This window comes from Excalfactoria chinensis, chromosome 5 (assembly GCF_039878825.1).
Source record: "Excalfactoria chinensis isolate bCotChi1 chromosome 5, bCotChi1.hap2, whole genome shotgun sequence".
In the NCBI taxonomy this organism is placed as follows: Eukaryota; Metazoa; Chordata; class Aves; order Galliformes; family Phasianidae; genus Excalfactoria; species Excalfactoria chinensis.
In genome coordinates this window covers 45,788,181-45,811,297 of record NC_092829.1, presented here as the reverse complement: position 1 = coordinate 45,811,297, position 23,117 = coordinate 45,788,181, and positions in this window count along the sequence as shown.

Below are 23,117 nucleotides of genomic sequence, written 5' to 3'. Positions count from 1 at the left end.
GATGATACCTTGTCACTCAGACTCATTACTAAATAATGAACACAGTGAACTAATTTTGTTCCTGTTTGCACAGTAATTTTGACAGCTGCCCTCAGAGTACCCAGAGCTAAGAAGGATTGTGGTTGGCCAGCATAGAGTGTGGGTCCTTTGGTTATGTTCTCTTTTGTTCTTTCAGGGTGTAAGCTCTTTGGAGGAAGGATCACACCTCTGGATTCATACTGTTTATAAGAAATCTTGGGGGAAACTGGGAAAATCTATCCTCCAACACTGGAAGACGATATTACTGTCAAAACAAATTATCAGTATTTGGGATATCTGGCTTCTTTTCTCCAAATCCTCTGTGAATTTAAGCAAGTCATCCAGGTAAAAATGTCCTTATAGCATATGGAAGGGAAAACTTTGAAATGATAACAGCTTTATTGCAGAGTAATATTGACATGATTTGAATGCACATGAACTTAAAAACTGAAGAAGAAATTGTGATGTAACTGGAAGAGGAAATACCACTGTCTTCATTCCTTTTCAAAAGGCAAAACCATGTTATATTTTTATGTCAAACTGCCTAGTATGTAAATCTTCCTGAGGGAGGTGTGTTAACTAACAGTGTTATTCAACAAAAATAATAGGTTTTATTTTGAAGAAAATTCCCAGAAATACTTCATGATTTCTAGTGTGTAATTGCTGTAAAAAACATGTCATTATTGACAATTATTGTTCTAGGTTAGGTTCTTTGAGGGGATTTGCTGTTTTAGTGTGGTTCTGTCCTTACTGATATTTGAATTCTTCCAGGATGACTACTCAGTTATTGTTCACTTCACCTCTTTTAACCAGTCCTCTGATCTGTTCAGGGACTTTGCGTTTCATTTAGTGATTTTTTTATTTTTTACTGGATTTTCTTCAGCAAATTCACCTGGAGGTATAGAAAATGTTATATTTACAAGGTCTATCTATACGTATGTAGATTATTACTTGTCTGTGTTAGAGATTCTATGCAGGAGAATCTAGTTGGTGGGATTTTGCTTCTTTGGGTTATTTATCCAACTCTGCTGCATATTAGCAATGGAGCAGTAACAGAGACCCTCAACCAAAATGAAATTGGTAGAACAAGCGAGCTACTATGAGGCTCATATCATTAGCTGGACAGCTGAATTTTCAAGCAACAGGCTATTCTTATGGGCTTGTGGGAGAATCAGGACTATTTTTGTCAACAACAACAACAAGAAAAGAATTCAGAGGGTGGCAGAGGGACAGGAGGAGGCTTCAGTGGAAATGCATGAAAAGGAAAATATTTTTTGCTTCAGAAAACATATTGTATGCAGAAAGTATAGTACTAGTACTGTGAGAAATGTGGTGCTGGGGTTTCTGGCCTCTCACACGGTCTGTTTATAAGGACCATTCCCTATCACTTCCATTTGGAATCGTTACTGAGCACTTGCAACTGCACATGAGCAAATGGAGCAGAAGAGCCTAATTAAAGTTACAGAGATTTCTTTATAACAGAGCAAATGTTGGTTTAACGATACAGTTACAAGTCACAAAGAAATCAGAGCAGACGCACCAAGTTTTATACATTTTTGGCAAAGCAAGTGGGAAACTGTGTGCTGAAGTGAGGTCAACAGATGGGATGGAGGAAGAGAGGTGCAGTAGGGGGAGAAAACTGCACGCTTGTGTACAAAGCCAAAAAAGCCCCCCAAGTCTCAAACGATCAGACAAAGAGAACTGGAGAGATAAACCTTGGAAGAAACAGATTTTTTAAACAAAGTTTGCCAAGTAAGCAAACTTTTTTTTTGGAAGGCAGATGCAAAGTGCCTTTTCAGTTCATTTTGGATAGAAATGAGTGAACACATGCTGGGCTTTAATAAATCTTGGCATAACCACAATAGACAAACTCAGACCTGTGCTGGATTTTGGTGAATGTTACCAAGCCTTTTTGTGTTCTTCCATCTCTTCTGCTTTGGAAAATAAGTAAATCAGTGGTATACAGAACTGTAATTCCTTCATCCTACATAAGGACAGAAACAGGGCAGGTGGATTGCATTCATAACATCTATGGAATATCTAGTATTTTGAAATCTACTATTTTCAGTTTGGAACTGGGAATCAGAATTCAACAGTTCAAAAACTTATCCCTGTCTTGGTAACTGGCCCTTGGGCAAAGCTTAGTTAAGTTTACATCTTCAAAATTCACTGTACAGAGTGAACTAATACCTTTCCCTTTTAACTTCTCCTAAATTCATTCTCAGAGGTTCAGCTCCCAAATTTCATTCTTAAGTTCCTTCTTCAGTTGCTAATTAATCTAATTTTCACAAAACCCAAGACATAGAAATATCCTCTGTGAGTCCTGGTTTTCCCTTTCATGACAGAAGATAGTCTAGTTGCTGACACTGCATTTTATTTTTACTATTTTTGGTCATTATTTTCTTTGCTTTATAAAAGCATAGTGATATTTCATAACAAGTTTGCACAGCTATGTAGTCTTGTCTCTGGGGTTGCTATCATCTCTTCTCACCCAAACAGCATTGTGCTGTCTATTGCTTATTTTGATGATTTTATTAGGACAGAGATCAGGAGTGAACTCTCAGCTCTATGAAAACAAATTCAGTCTTTAAAAGAATCAGCATTTTATTTCAAATCTGGTTATTTGCTTAGCATGCTTGGATAAGTCATAATAATAATTGTTAACATGTATAATGCTCTGATCCCTGCCAAGTATTCTGGATAAAGACTTAATGCATTTGGTAAATCTGGGGTATGCTAGAATCAGACTATTACAACTGCATCTAACAAGGACAGAGTGCTCAGGGGGAATATTATCCTAACCGAAGGTATGTTGACATTGGTAAACCTTATGACATATCACATATTTATAACAAGCCCTAAAGTTTCATCAAATATACGCTTGGCAAATGCCTACCAGTTCATTTTCTTTCTGGGCTGCCATCAACTTTTTGGAGATATGTTTTAACACAGAGAATATTTTTAACTTGTGAGTTTTACTCTTCCAACACTTGGATTTTGTACAAATCCTGTAGTACATGAATCAAAGCAATCGAGATCACAGACAGTGCAAACAGGGAATGTCTGACACATGAGTCTTCTGTACTTAGAAGAAAAGGTTTGCAAAATTCTTGCTGTTGTTGCAGCATACGGAAGCTGAAGGTAACACTGAAAGCCAGAGGAGTTGCCCTGGTTGAAAGGAGGTTTTTTTTTTCTGAACTAAATATAGAAATGTTAAGTTTGGATGGACCACGGAGATCATCTAGTCCAGTCATTACCTCATGCCTGTGACTGCTCTAGACCGTGTCCCTTGGTGTCACATCTGCCCTTTTCTTGAACACCTCTGGGTATGGTGAATCTACCACCTCCCTGAGCAACGTATTCCAGTGCCTCACCACTGTTTCTGCTTTATTGTATGGCTGTGGCTTATATTTTTCTTAATGATGTTTTCATATGAGATCATTATTTTCTCTGTTCAATATGAATATTCGTATTTTGGAGTAATTTGGAATAACCATATTCATAGAATCATAGAATCACCAAGGTTGGAAAAGACCTAAAAGATCATCCAGTCCAACTGTTCACCTATTACCAATAGTTCCCACTAAACCATATCCCTCAACACAACATCCAATTGTTCCTTGAACAACCCCAGGGTCGGTGACTCCACCACTTCCCTGGGCAGTCCAATCCAGTGCCTGACCACCATGGTCCCATTTGCTGGAGGCAAATGCTTTGATCTGTCTGTAGATGTATGAAAAGCATCTGCTTTTCCATGCACTGGGGCACAGACAGGATATACTCCAAAATGGAACATATTTTTCCACCTCCACAGTCCCTTGAAAGCTCTATGAAATTCATGTCTGGGGAAACTATTTTGTTAATGTGTGCTGTAAACTTACCAGTATGAACCTGTGTCATGGAAAGACAGATCTTTTCACAGCTGGTGCTGGTAATTGAACATCCTTAACTTTGTTACTATAGATTTAATTGATCTTGAACCTTTATTTCTGTATGGTATGGACAGCACCAAACCATATATGTGATGTCGGGTATAAAACAGAATGTATCCTTCAGTCAGAATAACATTAAGACCTTTGTGAGAACTGAGAGGAAAAATATTTCTTATTCTCTCCCTGTTTTGAACCTGCCGCTGTGTACATGTGATCAGTGGGTCTCCGTGTGTGAAATGATTATTTGTTTGTGGCAGAGAAAGGGTGAAATTATGAATAATCTGAAAGATTATTTGAGAACTAGAAGGTATCTGCTTGGTTGTCATTGAAAGGGTTCATTCAGGTGTAGTTTTCATGCTGTATTTTGGACATACTGACACAGAGGTCAGATATTTACCAAAAAGTATTGGCAACTGATGGAGTTAGACAAATGTAATCTGCAGTGATAGAAAATGGAGGGGAAGTGCAGTCTGTATGTCACAGTACTTGTTCAGCATGTTAAATGATTTCTCAGCCCAACTCATGTATTTCACTGAATGTGTTGAATGAACAAGGGTTAAATGTGACTTTGAATTCTCCCCCATACCTTTCATATTATACTGATCCTCCTGCTCTCACTTTGAGACAGCTCAAAAATTGTGCTTATCAGTTTTCCCTCTGGAGTGAGGTGGAAATACTCTATGGGAACTGCTTACAAAGGTAGCACTTGCCCCAGTGGGATTCTGTGCCTGAGCAAATTTACAAAAGGAAGCTACTCATGAACTCCTGACTCATTTAGAGCTCCTCCAGGTGGTGCACTGCACTCTGCTATGAGCTAAGCACCACATTTTTCTTGTTTTTCCCACGTCACAGATTTCTTCCTTATCTATTTCTTTGCTGTCCTTTACTTGGGCCCTGGTTCTGTGTACAAATCTTACCTAAAAATACAATTTGAACACAAATTGTAAATTTTTTTCTACGTAACTCTTCCTTTGTATTTGTGAGCGTGTCTGGATATCTCTGTGTGATGTAGAAAGTTTATCAGAATGAAATTAAGGGATTACATATGAGATGTGTTATTCATGATGCTCCAAACATCTCTATACAATTCTTCAGCTTATTGCTATTGTTTCATGTTTTATTTACGGGGTATATTTTGGGAACAGCTATGGAGGATTAGTATGCATCAATACACTTAATACAGAAAGGATGTTAAAACACCAGAATGAAGTCATACTGATGAAGACTGCAATCTGATGTGTGGGTGTCACAGTCATGCATGTAAAAAGTGAATGTAATTCTGAGTACCCTGTGTGTTGTTACTCTTAGGTAAATATTTTGACTCTTGTATGGGAAGACACTTAAATACGGTTGCTACTTACTGAATTATATGTCTGCTTCTCTTTCAGTGTAAGACTTTCCATTTCAGTACTGGCAATGAAACGAAGGTATAAAATCCGAGAGTGTGGGGGAAGTCAGAGCAGAGCAACTCTCCTTGAGAGGAAATATTGTGGAGTGGAGATATAGGCAGAATGCAGAAAGCGATGATAAGAAAACAGGCAGAATACACCTTGAGCTGTTATTTAAAAAGGACTTTACTTTCTTAGGCTTTGAAAGAAAAATTATGGAGCAAAATAAATTGGCTCTTTGCCTCTTGAACTTCTTAGAATCAAGTTACTCTGTCAAGTACAACACTAACTGCAGAGATCTTAGCTGAATAATATTGTCACTTTCTCTCTTTTTCTTATCCCTTTTCCCCCCCTGCTCTCTTGGGAAACTATTCTGTTTTTGCTGATTTGTATCTATTAGGAACAAATGGCTGCAGAGAGTGCTGACAGGGTTCCAGATGACAGTTCTGATAGTTATGGGGAGGCTCACAGCATTGCAGAAAGTCAACCAAAGCTCTGGGCAGCAAACCTGGATTTGGGGAGGGAAAATCCTAGAGCATTTCTGGGCTAATGTCTGGAAACATTCAATCTGTGATGATATCACATGTCATATCTAGCAAGTCAGTCCTGGGCATATATTACCATTTCCCATTCTGCATACTTCTGTCTCTGAACAGCTCTGGACCTAATGAACAGTGAAGAAAGTGTTCTTAATTCTGCTCTTGGGGTATTACTTCATTACGGAAGGTGATCTGTTCCACTACTTAGTGTGTCCCCATGATGCAGAACTCCCCTTCCACCTTTTGATGGTGATGTTTACTGTAATGTATAAATTGAGGCAACTGCAAAATCTGTACTCCATCAGCAAAGAACAGTGATGTCCTTTGCATTGCATTTGTCTGCAGTTGAGTCTGGCACAAGTGGACACAGCTTCAGAGATGGGTTCAAAAAACGCTGAGGTTAGGGCAGTTCTTCATGTGAATTATGTTTTTATTTACATGCTAATGACAGTTCTGTATGGAAATGCTAGTATGTTTTGCCAGGTACCCTGATACCTGGTAGCTATTCTGACATTCCACCAATTGTTAGGGGACTTCTGCCAAGCTGTTTCTCTTTTGTTATGAAAGAGATAAAAATAAAATGGGCTGGACCTTGATCAAGAAATGATTTTAGATACAGCTTGGCAACAGAAGTGACCCTCAGCAACATTTTCCATTGTACAGTTGCTTTTTTTTCTTAAGCGGGCAGTATGATAAATTGCTAAATTCAGGTCAGACAGCTTAAAGTGCAGAACAAAAACAATGACAGCATGGAAAATAAAAAGGGTGTCCAGCATTGTGAGTTTAAATTTAAATCTGTCTCTCTCAGGAAGCAGACTTTTGCAACAAAGATGGAAACACCTCAGAGGAATATGTCTTCAGCCTAATGAGAAGGAATACCTTTCAGATTCACTAAGGAAAGTGGGATAAACCCTTTCTTCTGAAAAATGGATGAATGAGAGCTAACTTTTCTTTAGCTCTCTCCCTTTATGTAGCAATAATTCTACTGTGTCTGATTTATTTATTTATTTATTTTGTTTCCTTCAAGTTCTCCAACTGTCTATTTTCTATTTTTAAAAGGTTAAGATGACAGCAGTAAAATCAATTGCCTCTTTATCTGTATCTTGGTCTCACAGAATAAGAGGTGCTAGGAATGGGCTCAGAATGGTGGATCACTGCCTGTTCAGTACAACTCTGTGACAATTTCAGGGAATACTTCAGAAAGTCTTATTGGACACTTAGTAACATTCTCAGAAGTAGGGTGCTTTAATCCTCTTGAATATAACAGGGTTTAGGAATCTTTGAATAATATCAGATGTGCAAATGTCTGTGTAAATTTAAGCACTGGTTTTTAACCCACTAAAATCGATGAAAGCTATGGCACTACAAAATCTTTGTAGATGTAACTTTGGGCCCTTCAGTGTGTCATGAAACAGTCTGGGCTGTTTAATCATGAACATGGTTTAGAAAAGTTTGTCTTGAATGTGAGTACACCTTGCTCCTGAGAGTGATATCACTGCTGTATCAAATATCTCATAGTCTCATCAATATTTGACCTATAAATGTTACTTATCTGTCTTCAGTATCTTCATGGAATCATAGAATCCTATGAGTTGGAAGGGACCCTTAAAGGTCACCTGGTTTAACTCCCCTGCAACTAACAGGGATACATCTACCCTCTGTAATCGAAATATTGGAAGATGTGCTTACAAATGTGGCTGTTTTAGAAAGAATGGAAGCAATGTAAATATGTAAATAATTAGGAATTTATTTGATCAAAATATGCACATTTAGTTATCGAGACCTCTTTTTCCAACCCAGCTTCATGATTTTTAATGCAATTTTTGGAACAATTTTCTCTATACTGAGATTTCGTTTGTGATGAAACGTATGATGGTTGAATACAAAATTCCAAATATTCCTGCAGTGCAGCATTTTGGTGGAAGACTTAAACCCCTGCTGTGTGGTGTGATAAAATGCCTTCTTCCCTATTTGTCCCTTCTTCTGCGCTTAATCACATGACAAACTCACGACCAATTTACTTTTCACTGGCATGCTGTGATTTTCTAGGATTTTGGTTCTAATTTAACAACAAAGTTTTAGACAGTTTCCCGGAGTTACAAGTTTGAGTGGCCATCTGGGGGGCTGAAAGAGTCATTAAGTTTTCATGTCACTTCCCCCCATTGTCTTCCTTTAGACAACCCATAAGGATTCCAGTTAGCAACTGTATGTAACGCTGGGATGATTTTGTGTGTCATGGAAACACCTGTCTGCTGAGAAGAAAACTGAGGCTTCCAACTTAAAAAAGATAAGTAGCTCAGCAGAGATCTGTCAGTTAGAAGCAACGTTTGCTCGTAGCAATCTGGTATGGGCAGCTTCACATCCATGAGCAAAACCTGAAGTATGCGGTTGCCTGAGCAGCCTGTTTGTTTGGGGAAAGCAGGTTAGCATACAGCAAAATTGTCTTTATCAGGTCATGGAATAGCACTGGCACAGCTTTAAGCGTGCTTGGCTATAGTTCTAATGCTCTTTCTACAGAATTCTCATCTACACCTAACTTAGCTTTTTCTGTGGAGCGCTTGTATCTGGTGTGGATTAGGGCACATCCCAAGAACAATAGGGGCCAAAATGAATCTTTCCCTTCAGAGGGATCCCACCTTCAGGTCTGTTAGCTGATTTCATAATTAAGTGGCAAATTCAAAGCATTAGAGAGAAATGTGTTTTATTTATGTTTTCACATTTGGGTTTCCAATTAAAGTCTGATTTGTTTTCCTCCATCAGAATCGGGTTGATACTTTGCATTCAGTACCTGTAGTGCTGATTTGCTCAGGAGTTGGCAGGTCAGTAGTGAATTTCAATGTTTTTAATGAATTCTCACCAATTAGTTCTCCTTCTGTTTTTCTATTCAATTATTCTGATTTTTCAGTTTTGTCCTAATATCTTGTTCAGTGTCTTGTCTTTACAAAAGCTGCCTTCTACTGCAGTGACAGCTGCATTTCAGAAAGTGGTTTCCCTATCATTTTCTGGTGTATAATTTCCAAAGCAAAGGGAAATATATTTTCTACAGCACCCACATGATTCCAGGCCCTCTCTTGAAATGATAGATTCTGTTTCCCCGCTAAGAGGGCAGAGGGCTTCTCAGTAACTTTTAAGAGTTGTGTAGAAGAGCAATGGAAATTAGAATGGGTAGTGGAATCAGAAAGCAGTATGGAATACACAGAGATGAACAATTGTGCAGTAATTCTTTCCTTTGGTTGATTAGTTCAGATATATAAACAGGTGTGTTGGAAATAATGTCCTGCAGCAACAATTATTATGAGGGCTGCTGTGAAAGTAATGCCTCCTGTTTTATTATTTTCATCAGAGGTGGATTTTGGTGATAAACTACTAGTAGAGGTTGAATCTTCCTGCCTGTATTCCAGTACATTTTGTTGCTGTGCAACAGATAGCAGCAGAGGGGCAGTCTGACAAAATGGTGTCTGACATGGACACTTACCCAAAGCAAAGGAGAAATCCTCCATGCAGAAACAACAGCTGCTGAACATTTATGGAGGCCACACAATGAATATGTAAACAGGGAGGCAGTTGGTGATGTGTTTCAGCAGTGATCACAGTGGGACAACTCTGCTGGTGCAGACTTCTACAAGTATGGCATGAAATATCTTGTTCATCACTGCTGAAAATGCAGCACTAATGGTGATGGCTGTGTTTGAAAAAATTGCTTTGTGGCTGAGGATTTGCTGCATTGAATAATGTTGTTGTGCTCTTTGTATTGCTTGTAGTTTCCAGGAAAATAAATAGGAGGCATTTCTTTTGGAGCAACCTAAATGACTCTTATGTATGTGGTGGGAATGATTAGTGATTGAAGAAAGAAAAATATAAAGGAGCAATAGAGAGGAAATAGAAGAAACTAGTCCTAGTGCATCAATTGGTTTGGAATATGTCTGTGTTTTAGGTGTATATCTGAATTTTATGCTCCAGGATTCCCAGTAAGTTAGGTATATGTTGAAGATCAGTTTTGCTAAGTGGTTGCTCTAATTTTGTACTGAGTCCTTTGAAATATTTCTTCTGGCTAAGATTGGAAGAAATTAGGATCAGGTAGGCAGAAGAAAAGAAACTGAGATTTGAGTCACTTTCTTTCAGTCGTGGAACAAACAGCAACATCTCATGTTTAAATATTTTTCCTGCCTTGTCCCAGCTGTAAGTTGTGCAGTCAGCCTTTGAACTGACAGATTGAACACAGTGCACGGCATTTGACCCTTAATGCCGGCAGAAGTAAATAGGCAGTGGAAGGCTTGCAATTTTTCCAGTGTTTTTAGCCTTCTGTTGGTACAAGGTACCAAATTCCTTTCTATTTTGGTGTTTTTTCTATTTTTTAAATTATACAGTCTTTGTCTTGGCAAAGAGATTTGCATTTACTTCTCTTTTGTAGAATTTCTGTCCACGTATGTTATCAGCTATAAAAAGGCAAGAGCAGGAAATCTTGTCCTTGACTTACCCAGTAGAATGAAAAAAAAAAAAAAAAAAAAAAAAAAAGAAAAAGCTGTTTCCTATGACTTTGTTCTGTTGGTAATTGCTGTAGGAGGTTACCAGAAGGAGCTGTATCTGTCTTCAGGTCAGGATAGTAAACTGTGGTGTCCTGTCATACTCAAGAAAACACAATTTTTATTTCCTGTGGAGAGAAGAAAAGCGGATATTCCTTCTGACAGCTAACCCTGTGAGCGGGGTTAATGCATTGAATGTGGGCAAGTACAGCAAGGAAGACAGAGTGGCATGATGAGAATAGGCTGCTGTGTTTGAAAGAGGCTTTGTAGTTTGCATTACTGAATCTCAGTTTAGAGATTCACGATTTAAAAGTTAAGCTTTTGGTCTGGACTAGTTGTTTCAGATTGTACCACTGTGAGTGGTAAGAAAGGGACAGAATCACTTCAAGAGGGTCATTATTACCTGAAATACAATTATTAATACTTAGGAATTAATACTTGTTGGATAGAATGATTGAATCATAGAATCATTTCAGTTAGAAGGAACCCTTAAGAGCCATCTGGTCCAATTCCCCTGCAATAGACAGGAACCTACGCTAGATCAGGTGCTCAGAGCCCTGTCCAGGCTGGAGTGGGGTGTCTCCAAGGATGGGGCATCCACGACCTCTCAGGGCAACCTGTGCCACTGCCTCACTGCCCTTACTGTAAAAACTTCTTCTGTTTTTTTGTTTTTGTTTTTCTTTTTCTTTTTCTTTTTTTTTTTTCCTTTTTTTTCTTTATATACAGTCCCCCTTTTAGTTTGAAACTATTTCCTCTTGTCCTGTCACAACAGCCCCTCTAAAAAGTCTGTCCTAACCTTTCTTATAGTCCCCCTTTAGATACTTGAATGCCACTACTGGGTCTCACCTGATAGCAGAGTGTGAATCATTCTTTTGAAACTCTTACCTGCCTTGATTGCCTACAATGAGAGCTTAGATGGTAGGTCTTTTAGGCTAATATGTGGTTAAAACTTGGTCAGCATGATGGAAGGATGCAGCTTGGACAGTACTGAAGTAGAATCCCTGCAAAGGCAAACTTAGGCAACAGGGCTCAAACAAAGGGTCACAAACATGTGCCATAAATGTCAGTTCTGCAAACTCTGTCCAGCTTGAGATGCAGGAAAAGCAATTCTTTCTGCTTTCAGCTTAGCTGGAACACTGACAGATCCCAAGGACAATAGGATCATACCACATTCATCAGGAAAGCACAAAGCAACATGAGTTTACCTTAATGCCTGGATAATAATAGTAAACTATAGAAGGTTAAAGAAAGAGAGACTGGGGAAAGGAGATAGCAATCCTCTCTCCTGCCTGGTTTATATAAGCAGCACTTCCTTTTGTGCTTCTCCATTTTCTTGGCTAGTGAACTCAAGGCTCTTTGTTTCAGCCTTCTTTAATCATTGCTAATAAGGAAATTGCTCTGTATTCTTTCACTTACACTGCACTAACACTGAGGACACGGAGTATCCAGCTAGTATATTCCATGTTAATTAGCGGTGGAAAAATTTGGACTTGAGTTACATTTCTTTCCTCTGGAGGTAGATGTGATGCAGGGAGTAACTGATTGAATAAAAAAAAATTGTGGTCTTATGGCTGCTCCTTTTGGTCCTAGAAAATGAGCAGTAGTGAACTATGAATCTCTGTGTCCATTTTCCACTACCTGACAATCCATACGATTGACATGCCTACAACAAATGGTGTAATTTTCTGCACTGTTTGTTTTGGAAAGGGAATATCATTTTTATATGCCAAGCATCCCTAGAAGATGGCTGAGCTTGTCATTTTTATATGTAGTGGTCTCATGTTTCCTCAGCAGTACAGACAAAACTGTAGTCTGACTTACCTCACATACTGTGAACAGGGTGAGGGAAAGCGAGATGGTGGCCAGTGCTGCTAGATGAAGGAACCTTACACCAGCTGCTGTTGTCCTGTATGCGCTCATCTGCTGCAATAGCAGAAAGTTTGGCTTGCTGTGTTTGTACTGTCTTAAAGAGATCTGTGGCTATTTCGCTATTTCCTACTCTGTACTATAACTAAAAACAGCAGTGGTTGTGCCAACAGTATTGGTTTTAGCTTGTTCAAAATTACTTTGAGAACTAAGTAACTAAAGCAATATCAATCCCCCAAATGGTGTACTTCTACTGTAATAGTGTGCTGAATTCTATTAGTTTATACAGTGCTTGAAATTTTCAAATAAATTGAGCATAGAGATAATGTAAAGCGCAGGTACCCAAGAAGTTAAACAAAACTGCCATAGAACATCTGAACAGGTCTCTGAGTGAGCACCCTGATCTAATGTATGTGTCCCTGCCCGTGGCAAGGGAGTTGGACTTTAGGGGTTCTTTCCAGCTCAGACGATTCTATGATTCTATGAGTCTGTATCAAACTTTGGCAATATGACAGCACAATTTACTGGAATTAATACAATGAAGGTCTTCATGTAAGAATTAAAATGTATTTCAAAATTTACTGAATGCATTCTACACTGCAGCAAGGGCCATGATCTCATGCTCAATTTTTTCCAAGTCTTCTGAACATTAAAATGGCTGTTCCCTTCAGGTAAGCCATCCACCAGCCATCGAGTGAAAATGACTTTCAGGTAGGTCATTCAGTAGCCATTGAATGGAAAGGCTGTTAATTTAGGTTAGATTGATACTGATGATGCCATGGTTGGTAGCCTCTTAAAAAATCCAGAATCTTAAGGGAAATTCAGGTAGTCTTTTCTAGGATAAGTTCCTCTCATGGAGTCTTTTGGCTCCAGTTATCTTCCAATTACCCTTACACTCGAAAGTGCTTAAGATTGTTTTAGTCTGGCTCAGAAGTGTGCAGAGAGACTGGCAGGTTTGTATGAGTGTGCTGGATGTAAGTTTAAACACAAAGCTAAACTTAAAAGAGAGCCCTAATCTTACTGATGTCTATAGAGTTACTCATGTACCTGTGGTTAAATGGTGCTCGTGTGCTGTAACAGATCTGAACACTGGGCCTGTGATCTCGCTTACATGTGATAGAAGTCCCATACCTGAAGACACTCAAAGTCAGGCTGAACAAGGCTCTGAGCACCTGATCTAGCTGTAGGTGTCCCTGTTCATTGCAGGGGAGTTGGACCAGATGGCCTTTAAGGGTCCCTTCCAACACAAACAATTCTAGGATTCTACTGTAAAAAAGGGCCAGTAATTTTTCTGACTTCCATGCTCCTTTTTAATAACTTATACGATTACAGATTTTTAATCCATAATGTATATCTTTTAGTTCTGCTGCCCATGTTTTACCAACATGACGTCCAAAAACTGAATTCTCAAAGAAATAATATCAATGGAATTTTGCTTCCATTCCCCATTGCTGTTACTTCAGGCTTTGTAAACTGTGGTTGTTTTGGTACTTGAAGTATGGCATCACTGTGGGTCTATAGCAGCTCCCTTGTGCTAGATCAAGTCTTTTTATTTTTCTTTTACAATGGGTGAGATGTGTTTAATTTATTGTAGGAAACTCTTAAAGATGTAAGATCCTTTTTAGAGGCTTCTACAATAGCCGTGAAGCACTTATTTAATCCCATTGAATGGAAGTTAGATTTACTAGCTGGGCTAGACATGATTTTTGTTCAGGAGTCATCTTGGAGTACATCGAAGTTTAAAGATCTTTGCAGAAAAACCACGGAGAAACAAAAGGAGTAAATTTTAAAAGGAACTTTGTCAAGGAGTTTTAGATGTTAAACAGATAGAAAAACCATGGTGGCTTGACTGAAGCGAGCGTTGGGTTAGCAGAATTGTTATAGATCCAGTGAGACATGCTAATGAGGCACTTTAAATGCAAGTTTGATGGAAAAAGGGGCAATTTCATACCGAAGTGCAGCAAGGTTACTGAATCAAAGAAAGTACACTTCAGTTCTGCAAAAGGGAACAATGCTTCATTGTCAGATCCTTTTTCTTTTGACTTTAAACATGTTTTAACTACACTATTTACTAAATTGTACAATGTGGCTTGCCCACTGATTGAGAATTTATGACCAGAAACAAACCTGTTAGGGAAAAAAGAAGGACTGAGTGTGATCCATACTGTAGCTGCATAAAATGGTTTGAATGGACTTAACCTGAGCACTGTGGGGGGTGCACAATATGTTTTTCAAGCCCAGGGGCCTAGGATCTGAGTTCGAATAGAATTTAGTCTTTCAATAACAATTTGAAAAAGGGAAAGCGTTTGGAGACATCTGTGGTTTCTCAACGTGTGTTAATGTAGATGTCTCAGTTTTGACTGCTTCAGAATTGTGCCTTGTCAACTCATCCAGCGTGCGAAATTCCTCAGATTGCATCATGCCTGAAATTCACAAGCACCTTGTTTTACTTCCAGTCATTACAGCTCTTTTGGTGAAAAATTGAGGTTAACAACATCAGCTCCCACTCCTGCTGCCATGGAAAATCAATGCAGAAATCTTTAGCCTCCATGAAGGAGGGTCCAGGCTTCTTTATGAGCAGCTTTTGGGGTAAATTATTACACCCTGTGCAATGTAATGGCCTAGTTTTTGCACGCTATTTGTTAACAGAGTGAGTAAAATCTATTTGAAGTGTAAAACAGACATTGCCCTCATCTAGTTTAGGAGAATTGCCTGGGATAAATTGTAAAACGTGTTACTTTGTCTTGTTATGACAGAGCCCCGGATCTAAAAGAATCTTCAGTTACACATATTGTATATATATATATATGCATATATATATATATATGTATATTTCAGGGTTGGGAACTTCAGAATGTTTCAGATCTTGCGAAAGGTTGCTCAGCTGGATTCTAGCTTTAACCTGCAGTTTCTGCTGGATCCCACAGGTGATCGCAGTCAGTAAAAATAGGCATGGCATTCAAATGGAAAACCTTGGCAGTTCCTTCCTCAGATCTCAAAACAGGTTACTTTAATTGTTCTCCACATTTTGCTGCCTTTTATTGGTAAGCTTCTTGCCCATGTTTTGGTCTAGAAAGACTGCCTCAATACGAAGGTTCACCTTGTACTATGCAAAATGAACAAGGCATACTGCCTCACTGGGGAGCCTAATATTCCAAAGCGCTTATGCAAGATTTTAGTGAAGCACCTAGATAAAATGGGAAACTTCATTTGTAAATTGCATAAAAAGAAGTCCGTATAAAATAAAAGCTATTAGGTACAGCATCAGCTGGACAAGATTAGTTACAGATCTATGAGCACATTTTAGAGAACTTCTACAGTGCTACAAAGTAGGCTTTTCGTTTGAACCTGCAAACTTGTGAGTTGGGTTTTCAGGAGGTGTTTACATTTGGGATTGGGAATTATGTATCCTTCCCGTCAATATGTATCACGAGTGATTGCATCTAGATACATGAGGATTCATTCAGTAACAGCTCATCCTTGCATGAGTTTGTGCTGTTTAAACATCACAAGGTATGTATCACGTATGACTAGAATGAATGTTTTCTGATTGTGTGCATATACTTTCTATCACGGAAAATGCAAAGATCTGGATAATAAAAATTGAAAACTAGGTGGCAGCAATAGCCCAGCCATACAGCTCTCCTGTGAGTGAAGATGGGATGACTCATAGCTTTGTGAGGAATCCTGAGCGTGCTGCAGTCCCATACAGTCCCATGGCTTAGCTATTAACAAGTAGAAAAGCACAGGGCTCTGTGTTCATGTGGGTTAATTTGTTTGAAAGCAGAACATGATTTGTTTTAATTAAAGAGGGGTAACAAGAAGTGAATTGAAAATTATAGGTGAATTAATTAATTGAACAGAGCTTGTTTAATTGTTAAATACATTAGAAAGAATTTTCTTCGTGAAATGAGTGGCAGAAGAGGAGGAGCTGTGTTTGCTTCTGAAACTCTCTTTACTTGTGGTTGTGGCTAGGGGCCAGCAAGTGTTTGAGAACCCATAAGCAGATTGCTATTCACATTGATGGTTATATACAGGCTCTAGGGTGGTTATTTCTCTCAAGCCAGACTAAGATAAAAGCGTTGTGAGTGAAATCAGCAGAATTACTCCATGGAAGGACTATTATTGGCTCTAAAGCTCTCAGGAGTCCATGATTAACATCCTCACTTATTTAGAGGCATGAACTGAGGTTACAGTCCTAGAAGCATTAGACAACAGTAAGATTTATTGGCTGACTTCATTGTTTAAAAGCAATACTCTCTCCTTAGATTCATACAATTTAATTGCATGTGCAAAGAAGAATGTGATGTCCTTTTCTGGTTAGCAGAACTGCTTGTGTGACAGGACTGGGCAGAAAGGTTTGGGGAATCCTTCCTCCTGGATGTGGTTATTTGTCTGTCAGTGCTGGATATATGTCATATTTTCCTTATTCCCATACACTGTTTTGTTTGAAACTGGGACACCTAAATTTTCTCAGAGCTGGCTGAGCTGCCACAAACTCATCTTGTTTCAGCCAACATTGCAGACATTTGTTCTGGGTTTTATTTCAATTTATGTAGCTCTGCACGCGACAAAGATCTTTTGATACCTGCTTGTTTTACAGCTAACAGTTCTGACTAGGAGGTACCAATGAGTCAATGCCAGCATCCGCTGCTTCTCCTTTTGTTTATTATTGTTATTATTATTATTATTTGTTTTAAGATATTTTCCCACATCCATTTGTGTTACTACTCCTACCCTTCTGAAAATGGTATGTAGGATGTGATGAGGTCATAACTGCCAGATAGAGGAAAAAAAGCCCAGATTTCACAAGTTATCCAGACAATTCATAAAATGCCTCTGTAGAAACCTAAATGTGATAGAAATGCACTTTGTCTTTGTTGTAGGATTGCTAGGTAGGTGGTCACAGGACTCTCTGATAGATAATAGACAACAGCTGATGGTGAAGTTTACCTTGAAATCAATAGCTCACTTTGCTTTCTAAACTATTCTTGTTTTCCAGAGCTTCCATTTTCGTTCCCCTGGGCCATTCTTTATTTGCGTAATAGTGAAGTCGATCAACATTGTGTTTCAGTGCTTTCTGGAAAGCATGATAAGACTTTTTAATTGTTATTATTTATTTTTATTTATTTGCTTATTTATATATATATATATACATTATTATTATTATTATTTTATTTTATTCTTTGCATGTGTTCAGGAGTTTGTTATGTCAGGAAAAATTGGTAAGTCTTTGAGGCCAGACATATTTTAACCACCTCCAAACTAGAACTCCTACGGGGATGGAAGGGTTCTTGATCTACTCCTAAGGACATGAGGAACAGGGTATGCTTTGGGGGTAACTTGCTCGTTGGTGAGTCATGTAAATAAGCACAGCTGATGCACAGGCATACAGTTTTTATCTGCATTTTACTGCTTTTGACGATGGACTATCAGCTCATTCTTGCTCTTCTGGAGGCTTGGATGAAAAACTTTTCTGCAGTTCTAGTAGCATTGTAGGACAATTACATTTGTGGACTTTTGCCCTGCCAAGACTGTTGTCTTCTTTTGATGAGCAGAGTTAAAGGCTGATTGGATATATGCCAATGTTTTATACTTTAAAAAATGGATATATTCCTACAGAATTATACTGTTGCGAGTTCCTGTTCCTGTTGCAATTTAAAACAAACAAACCAAGCTGTGATAAGTACAGTTATCAGCAATATAGGAAAGTTCATAGCAATTACTTTTATAGCATCACAGATCTGCTGCGGGTAATTAACGTGTATTGCTTTAAGATCCTGGTACACTTTACGCTTTACTATCACATCATAAATAGTAGGATATCTGCGATCTCTTTCATGTTTGTGTCTCTGCTTTTGCTTTTACTTGGGTGTTTACCAGATGACACTTTCTGTCCCTTATTTTTTTTTCTAACAGCCTCTTGAATGCCAAAGCTCCTGTTGCTGGAAACCTTACTAAGGAAGGAATAAAAGAGCATATGTAATTTGTAGGTGAGTTTGTTGGCTTCTGTTCTCTTCAAAACTCTGTTCACCTAAATATTGCAGGAATGCAGAGTCTTGCATATCAGAAGTTAACCACAGATAAGTTTTTATCCTTTCTGAGAAAAGCTGAAGCGCCTTTACTTATTTATGGGAAACCAAACATAAATAATTAACTTTGAACACTTGAAAGTGAAAATACTGTTCAGATCTATATGTATGCTGAGAGACAAAAATCAGTATAAGTACACAGGAAGGAAAATACATTTCTGTGCAGCCTTTTCCCAGTCACGCCGCATAAATTAGTAAAGAAAGGTACCTCTGTTTCAGATAGTTGTGCTTGACTTTAAAAGTGCAACATATATCGTCACTTTTTGAATCTTCAATGGTCAATTTTCTTGTGCACATGAATCTTTAGAGTCAAACACAAAAGCTGATAAGATCTATTATTTTTTTTTTTTCTGTGTGTTTTAATACCAAGGTAATGATCCCATCAGTGCTGTGAATGGTACACACAGATTGCAATGAAGGCTCTATATTTCCAAGTAGGAAGGAGACAATTCCTATTCTATTTACAGAAATGATAATACACTCTCAAACCCTTCTTGCATGCTTTGTTCTAAGCATACATTCATCATGGTTAACCTTTGTGTAGTTACAGTTTTAAGCAAGTAGAGCTTGCAAGATTGGAAACCTTATTTTAAATATATACTGGTTTTGCTGGGGGTTTTGTCTATAAAACTTTGTTCCAAACTATTCCTTTAAAGCAGTATAATGATAACGAAATGTATGTTGGGTCTTACATTTTTGTGCAAGTCCTTCATAGTAAATGGTACAGAAGGTTTATATATATAAGATACCTTATCATGAAAGAGCAACTGTTTTTCTTGGGACAGCAACAGGCTGACAGAATAGAACATCAGAAGGTATGGGGGACACTTCAGGAGACAGTATTACAGAGTTATTTCCTGATAGAGAAGCTGGCCAGGATCCTCAGGTTAACTTCATCCCCCATGCATCACATGTTGGACAGGACATAGGGTTAGTGTTCTATCTGAAAAGGCCCATGTTCTCCAAAGAAATAAAAGGGCAGTGGTATTGAATGCTGAGCAAAGGTTGAGGTATACATTCTTTTTGTGTTTACTGAACAGTTGAAGTTATCAACCTTTACGTATGAAGCACAAACCTTCACTGCAGATCTACAGTTATACAGGTCCAAGTAAGCCCTATGTAGGTAGCTTATTCTCCATTTTGAATATATTTATCTCTACTTGCCTAAACTATAACAGTGGTATAAATGTGATACTAAGATGCACTATACTTTGCATATTTGAATATAAATGTCACAGGTTGATCCTGAAAATATTTCTTACACAGTCTGGAATCTGGATTTTCAGTCTGGAGAATTGCCTTGAGAAATAAATTGAGAACACTTCATAGGCTTTTCTGACACTTGGGTGATAGAATTAACAGTCAAATCAAGTCTCGTTTAGTTCAAATATATCAGCTGAAAGGCTGACCTCTGCAAAAGGTTTAATGGTCTCAAAAAGTTCCAACATTTTTCTCATTATATTTAATGTTTTTAGTATATTATATGCCTTATCAAGTTTTCCATCAGAAACATTAAGCCTGTATAAGATCCATATTGATCTAGTAAATAATTATTCAATATTTCCAGCATCTGCTCAGTGTTGTTATACACATCATGTCTAGCTTTCAAGAAAAATGTTCCTATTTTTCACTGCTAGTGCTTTACACCTGCACTCACTGCTCACTTCACAATTTACTGTTGTGTAGGGATGTGGTTTAGTGCTTATGGTGGTGATGGGTCAACAGATTAGATGAACTTAGTGGGCTTTTCAAACCCCTATGGTTCTATATTCATATATATGAATGGCTGATTTATCATTTACTTCCGTCTTGCCTTATTTCTAACAATATGAAGACCTTTAGAGATGTAATAAATAGTACTTCAAGTGTCGTTTTAGAATGTGAGAGACATTGATTTAATTTCACAGCTGATGACCTCATGGAGGAGACCTGTTGTATCAGGAAAATTCAGCCTCCAGAACACAAAGGACAGCCTGGAACTTTTACTCCTTGCCACATTTGCTGCTCTGGGGTAGTAGCAGAGGGCAGGGCATCTGCAGAACTACAGATCCACATGGGAGCTGCCATGTAAGTGAGTGCCCCTCCTGTCACACCCCTCTCACAGCTGTTCCTGCAGGTGGAAAGGCAGCCTGTATGGATTTATCTACACCTCATTCTCTTGGAGTGCAGGGTGGGTGGTAGTGAAAGCCACTCAGCAGTTCTTGTAACAACTCTGTTCCGAGAACGTTCCCCCTTGAGTGTCAATTTTCAAATGGAAAATACTGCACAAAACAGAGATACTGCAGTTATGGAAAGCTGGTCTTGAAAGCTGTCATGAAATAAATACGTATATGACATTATAAAAATGGGTTTTGTATAAACTGCCCTCTTTTAGCAAACATTTCACTTCCTATAATTGTGTGCGCTTTTGTTTGAACTTATCAAATATGTGATTGTTCTCCTTCTCCTTCAGGGAGATAAGAAATCCACCCTCCGGATATGTAGAATGATGTTGTTGTAATCACTCTTCAAAGGGAGATCCACGGTAAACAAATGTTAGCATGTCGCCTCTGCAGTTTCTTTTGGTGAGTGCATGACTTTCAGAGAAAAGGCTGGGATGAAGGGGAGAGGAGACCTTTAGCTGAAGATCCAGTAGATAATTTTCCTTTTTTCAGCCCAAGGAAGACCGAAATGGATCAGTTCATGTAAGAACACTCACCTCAAAATACCGATTTATATTTTGTTTCGCTTCAGAACGGGCTGTCTCTTGCTCTCTGAAGTTTGTCAGAATTACTATAAACCTGTAAGACTGGGAAACAAAAGTACCCCTTAAAGAAAGTATGTGGACCAGTAACACTATATAACAGCAGTTAGATTTCAGTGCCTGAGGTACATAGGAATTTCACTGTTATGGTTATTCCTGCCAAAGCTGCATCCTCTTACTCAAGCTGCTAATGTTGGCATAAGTTTTAAAAGCAGACTGTATCTTATAGACATCTTGTATTTATTCATTCATCCATTTATTTTTTATTATTCATTTTTTCCCCTGCAAATATAATATTTCTCAATTTGATCAGATTGGCCCTGTAGAACCCAAAGCGATCAGCTCAGTTCAGCAGCCAGCGCCAGCCTGCAAGATTTCCCAGTTTGTCTGATGAGGTTTTCACCTTTGTCATGAAGAGAGCAAAGTGTCTCTGAATTAGAGCTCTCTCTCCCCACTCTTCTGCTTGTAGGCCTAAGGAAGTCCATGTTGTTAGCACAGGTGTGCTTGCTCCTTGGGACACAGCAGAAAAAGGACAGGGCCAGGATTGCTGCCTTTCTCTGCTGACCATTTGAATTTTCTGGAGGACAGATGCAGAACATTTGTGAGCAGAAGCTCAACTGTAACAAATGAAAAAGTTGGTGCTTTGATTCATTAGTTTCCTTTATTCTCCCATGAGAAGATATTGGTTTTCCACATGAATGTGGCTGGCCATGGAGCAGAGGCAAACTTCCACCCAGCATGGAGGTGCCTGGCTCATTTCTGTACTCTGCATACAGACATAGTTTTGTTAATATGCTTTCTGCTAATATGATTTCTGCTCACATCTGCTTCTCACTCAAGAAATTGAAAAAACCTAAAAGCTCTGTGTAGTGCCAACTTCTGTTTGTCAAAAATACAGTCTTCCAGTAGGATAGATGGATATCTACTCTCCAATTTCCTACCCCATCACCTTAATGTCAGATAGCTCTTTAGGTCTTGTGAACTGCGAACAGAAGGAAATCCATGATTTATAAACCAGGGCTTTGAAATTATTTGTTGTCGTGTGGTTTGAATTCCTACCCAAATCTGACCTGTAGTTCTGAAACCTTTAGGGTTTGCTGAGATCTTTTCTGACAATGGCAGCTGTAAAAAAAAAACCGATACAGTAAATCAGCAAGAGGCAAGTATTCAGTGCTACTGTCGACACTTAACACAGCCTTAGTTGCCCAATCATGTTGCTATTAGTGAAAGCAATACTTCTAGATATACTTAGTATTCTTAAAGCCAGCATTAGTTTAAATGTTTTCCTAAGTCTGTGCCACAGATTTTGCAGTATCTGATTGCCTCCAGTCCTGCTATGTACATTTTAACCTGTTCCAGGTTTCCAGGATTGAAGCAAGCAACTACTTCTTATGGTGTTTGTGCTCTATTTGAAGCAGAGAAGTGGGAGTGACACATAAGGATTCATCTTTGGGAAAGATAAGGAAAAGGTAGAACTGCAGCCATAAGACTTTGAATAAGTAGTGCTAGTAGAGCTGGGGATTAGTGCAGTAGAGGGAGAACTTCATACAGTGAAGTTTATTTCATCTTTACTAAGAATTTGAAATATGATATATTGTTTTTGAGTAAGACTTTGTATCTTCCCTGTTTCCTAGTCCTCCTTAGGAGAAATGTTAGTAACATTGGTACATTTCCATTTCAAATAAGATGTAACCGAGCCAAGTGTTTATCAAAACTAAACACATCCTTTGAATTAAGCACATACATAGGTATTTTGTAGATTATTCTAATTATTTTACATTTCAATTTTGTGATATGATGCTGTACTTTTAGTTAGAAATCTTACCTAGCACTAAAACCTGTCAGCTAATATTAGAGGTCTCATGTATTCTTGATGACAGTCATTGCCCCTGCACTCAGATCAAACAAACCCATTCAAAAATGTAAATCCAAATTGATTTTTCTTGCTTTGAAAACAAAGGCTCAATTGTCAGAATGTCATAGCGTCTTCTATTATCTAAGTATTTTTTTGCAGAA